Genomic DNA, 5327 nt, shown 5'->3' with positions numbered 1-5327 from the left:
CACACACACACACACACACACACACACACACACACACACACACACACACACACACACACACACACACACACACCAAAAATCCGCCCGCCCTTCCCACTTTTCCCTCTCACACACACATCAGATTCAACGACCCACATCTGTTTCCTGTATGTCTTGACAAGGGGAGGGGGCTACACACACACACACACACACACACACACACACACACACACACACACACACACACACACACACACACACACACACACACACACACACACACACACACAGAGAGTTTATACTGTATTTCATCGTGTTTATGAGTGATTCAGAAACTGCCCCGCCAAAAGGAAAGTGTATTGTGTGAGTCAGAGTATGACTTTCAGGGGTGAACATATTGTTTGAGTCTGCACCCCAAAAAATATTCCCCAGCCCAGTGTGACTCAGTCATCCAGAAAACGTGTGAGGCAACACAATGGTATGCAGCTGAGTTCCTGGAAATTGCATAAGATCTCTTGACAATGTCACAAACTTCAAGGATCTCTACTAGAGTTTCGTTGTTTTTTCATAGTGGGCATCACTGCACATTTTATGGACACAATTATTCATCTATTCATTTCTTTATTGTTTAACATCAGGTTATTAATAGGCCTGTTCGTTTTTAATACACACAGCAGGTGTATGATAGTGGGCATCACTGCACATTTTATGGACACAATTATTCATCTATTCATTTCTTTATTGTTTAACATCAGGTTATTAATAGGCCTGTTCGTTTTTAATACACACAGCAGGTGTATGATAATTGACTTCTTCAGTATTGGTGCCTATGACGCATGTATGACCTAATACTGTAGGCTACATGTTTTTTTCCCAAACACGTCTAGAGGACTTGTTGCCCTGTAATAGTCTATTAGTATGCGGAGCAGATCTTGGTGAAGTCAACTTTCAAAGATCCTCCGCGTGCTGTCCAGCGTTTACTGGAAATCCGGCTCGCGCACATGACATCTCCCTCCAAGCACACACCACTTTCCTCCCCCGAATGTTGAGCGACGCCAGGAGGGGCTAGTTGTGATGCGAGTCGTGTAAACCTGGGTCAAACCCTTCCATTAGCCTGGCAAAGTGCTTCCAAACATTAGATCCCTTTGTTGTCATTCTTCTTCTGTTTTTTTTTTCAGGGTGGAACATTAGGTCCACCGCGGATTTAGTAATTAAACAGATACAATCTTGACATAAGTTTGCCTGAAGGACTATGCAGATACAAGAGAATATGAAAAGGGTTTAGCCTGATCAATTACCATGGAGCAGCAATAAGCTGCTTTTGACCGCCTGTATTTTGGTGATGAAATTCACACAAAGAGAAAAATGTCAAGCAATCGCATCTATCCAGTGAGCGCGTCAGTCTCCTCCTCCCTTTCATGTACCACGCCCAGTGAAATTCTTGGGGCTCCCCTTCATGAATAAACATGAAGCAAGGGGGAGGAGTCTTCTATGTGAATACAGCATTGGGTCGTGTAAGACAGCCCCCCATCGTCTAGTATTAATTTACATTTTCTATGGGTCCCGTAACTGAACTGTTTCCAACAGAAGAGAAAAGCAGATAGGCAGACACGCCTTATAAGAGAAGTGCTTGGTAATTTCACTGATGTTCAACAAATCTTCGGTACTTTTTGTCACCAGAGCAAGTTTTTCTTCAAGAAGAGTGATCTAAAAGGAACTTGGGAGGTACGTTTCTTATGCCTGCTTCTTTCACCGATTTTAATGAAAGGGTTGACGGTTGTTATCCGTGGGTCCTGCGCGCGTGCGAGTCGAGTTTCTCCTTTTAGTAGCCTAAATTCAATTTCAGATGATCTGGCATAAGTCCGTTTCTATGTAGAAGAACAGAATAGTAACAAATAGTGCACGGGTTTCTTTGATGGTATTGTTTCTGGAATCTGACAACAACAGCGCAAACAGGAGCACGCGTATGTCTACTCTTCTTCCACACATTATTTGAAATATTGACTGAAGCTAGTTCCTGTAAAATAGAACAAGGAATGTACCCCCCATGAACAATGCCGAGTGTCTGGGAAGCGTTATTGTTCTTTCCAACCAGTTGTTCAGTAACTGTGCAGTTGCAATAACACTGGTCACTTTGTAACCTACCATTCTAATCCAATGCATGGCACAGTGTTACAAACTAGACTGTTTCAACCATTGTTTCAAAAGTGTATTGGAGGTTATAGCCTGTAGTGAATTTAGTCTCGAATGACAGCACATAAGTCAAAGCACATGGAGAGAGGCTCCTGGGTAGCTCATGTCATTGGAGAACCCAAATCACCGTGGCCGACTGACTGAAGTGATGTTGCCAGTAGACACTAAAATACCCATTGTAAGCGTTGTCGGCTACATAGACCTACTGACATAAAAACAGGTCTGCTTCAGAACATCTTTAACCAGTTCTTACCACGTGGTGGACACTTAGTAGCGGAGTTGACGGTTGTAGATGATTCGCGCTGATAATCAGAGAATGTTTCAGTTTATAACGCCAGCATCCGTTATCGAAACTTCTATTTTCACTCAGATTAAGCAACATAAGTTTGACATCCTACCCCATGTTATGCAAAAGCAGTGTGTGGTTAGTTGTGTAGTAGAGCGTATATTCAGTATGAGTGTGTTGTTTGGCAGGGGACATGGGTGGGGAAGGCCCATTCCACATGTGCTTGTAATTTGGGGTGTATTTTGTCAAACGCTATACATCTGTTTTCTGATCCTTGAACCCATCCCCTTGACTTTGTGCATGCATGTGTGTGTGAGTGCAAGAAGTCTTCCCTTTCCTCATTGCCCACTTCACAGACAGAAAGCGAAAAACTCCTTCAGATTGCATTTAGAAATGTAAGCTTATGACATTTAAGTGACATTAAGTGTGCAAGAAGAAGCTTCAGGTATGATCACTACATAATACATGGTCTACTTTTGACTTTCTCTATTTCTCCTCAGTCATGTCTTGTTATTTGCCCATACATGGGTGGCTGGCTGACTAGCATGTAGTGTGTTGATCATTATGTCACACAAGAAAGACTACCATCTTTCCCTATCAAGCATTCCTGAAAAGCCTTGTAATCCCAAGACGCCGTTTGCCAGAGCAAGCAAGTCTTAACAGGGACAAATATCTCAAACAACCCCATATTAGCCTAACTGCTGTGCAAAAGCTTCAACATGACAGGAATGTCCCTCGCTGTACTGTTTATGTTACCCTTTGCTGAATGAGAGTAGAGCAACTAGTTTGTTTTATTAGAGTGGAGAGTAGGGACATAACATATGACGAGTACGGGAGGAATTTGTGTTGACAGTAATATGCAGTGACATACCTATCCCTTAGTGGCTGGGTAGGTAAATAGTGTGTGTTACAGAACCAGGTCTGAATGAACCAGAATGTGAAAGGTGTGTTTTTTTCGGTGTGTCCCTTTAGTCAGGGTGTGTATTTTGAGACACGTTGTCTGTGTGGCACTGCTGTCTCTATAATGTGTGTGTGTATGTCTGTCTGTCTGTCTGTGCGCACATGCCGCCATGTATTTTTGTGTACGCTTTGGTGAGTATGCACAGGACCGTAGGGAGCGTGTGAGAGGGTTTGATTTTGCTGATCTATGCTCGTGTGTGTTTGTGTGTAGTCTGTCTGTCTGTGTGGGTACAGAGTCCTGTGAGAATATACTGTACACTAAGATCCTGAGGAGATGTCATGTCAGGGGTGTGAGTGTGTTAATTTTGCTGATGTAGGCAGGCCATGCTTATACTTTCTGTGTGGGTGTGAGTGTGTGTGTGTGTTTCATACACGTGTGTATGTGTGGCAGTGGCGCCCCAGCTATGTGCTACGGGTGAGAATTCTGGCTTTATTCCTGCGGCCCTCGTCACACAAATACTTACATGAGTCAGCAGCTGTAGCCATAGTCAAATAGTGAGTGTGTGTGCGTGTGTGTGCGTGTGTGTGCGTGTGTGTGCGTGCGTGTGTGTACATGCGTGCGCATGTTTGTGTTCCGTTATGACGCTTGCTTTTGCATTCAGATTTTTTTTTTGGTTCAGTTGCCTCTGATATCATTGTTATAACTGTTTGTGTACTGTATCTGCTTATAGTGTTGGCGTGTGTATTTGCATGTGCACAAGTGTGTAACGCCATGTCTTTTTTTCTTCTTCTCTTTCCTCCACGTTGACATTTGGACGGCTTTGTTCACAACATTTGGCTTTGATGCTTATCCCCGCCTCCCAGCATCACCCCCCAGTGTTCTCCGTTTCCTGTCTAGTCCGGTTCGCTCTCTTTGGAGGAACAGTACACCCAAGAAACCATGTCAACACTTGGATTTTATTGTTTAGTTCATCCAAAGTATGTGTGTATTGTAAACACCTAGCAAATAACGGCCACATCAGTGACATCTTTTGTTCTATAATTTTTCTGATTACATTTCTTTATGAATGTAAGGGTTTCTGTAATTTTTCTGATTACATTTCTTTATTAATGTAAGGGTTTATTTGTCAGACAAAATGCGCAATTTTACTTGAGTGTCATGGTCAATTCCATGACGATAAGTGTAAGATTACATGTTGCCAATGTCTAATTTGCTAATTTTTACACTCAATCACTGCTTAGGTGTGCCATAGGAACCTGATGTAACATTCACCCACGCTGTAGCAATTGCCATGCTTGGTGAAATGTTTTGATTCAGGTCTTGGAGGATGGCTATTGTGACGTCAGAATTGGCTATTGCGTTTTGACAGGCAACTGTGGTGATCCAGGCGACCCTCTGGCCAATCACACCTCACGGATGAGGGTAGGGGGAGGGGCCTCACCTTGTGATGTCAGGCTTTGTTTTCTAGATGTGTTGTGGTGGTGCTGCTGGTACCGTGTGGTTTTGGTGCTGATGCTGCGAGCGCAGAGTGTGTCAGAGTCAGAGATGTGTAAAGAGCTACTCACAGAAACACACACGCACTCCTTCACACAATACAATGCAATACAAGCATTACAGGTACATCATACACTGTGCTGAAAACCCGGTGTTTGTTTTTGAATACTACTTGATGAAACCTGTACTATACATGTAAGTCAAACTACCACTATCATGGCATAGAGTAGAGTAACTTTATTGATCCCAGAGGGGAAATTACAGTATGTGTGCACTTCAAATGGTTACAGCAATAATCCACAATCGTCTCATAGGCTGTCATACTGGGCTCTGGGCTACAGATTCTGGGTCAGACAAAGAAAGCGGAGACAAAGACAGAGGATAGGAGTGGAGGCAGAAATACTATCAGCACCACTCTGGAGAGATCCAGGCTGTGTGTGCGTGTGTGTGTGTGTGTGTGTGTGTGTGTGTGTG

At 43.4% G+C, this 5327-nt stretch overlaps 1 protein-coding gene across 1 annotated transcript in view; it reads left to right on the top strand.

Annotated features, from left to right (window-relative positions):
* Window positions 1–1476: 1476 nt before the first annotated feature.
* The window catches only part of fam107b (family with sequence similarity 107 member B), a 37511-nt gene continuing 33660 nt past the window's right edge, over window positions 1477–5327 (top strand). Inside the window, exon 1 of the mRNA XM_063197283.1 lies at window positions 1477–1704. The gene's annotated coding sequence lies outside the window, so the exon portion shown is untranslated. The remainder of the gene's footprint in view (window positions 1705–5327) is intronic.

Source organism: Engraulis encrasicolus, chromosome 4 (genome assembly GCF_034702125.1).
Source record: "Engraulis encrasicolus isolate BLACKSEA-1 chromosome 4, IST_EnEncr_1.0, whole genome shotgun sequence".
Classification (NCBI taxonomy): Eukaryota; Metazoa; Chordata; class Actinopteri; order Clupeiformes; family Engraulidae; genus Engraulis; species Engraulis encrasicolus.
The sequence above is the reverse complement of the archived record's forward strand: the minus strand, read 5'-3'. Positions and strand labels throughout refer to the sequence as shown.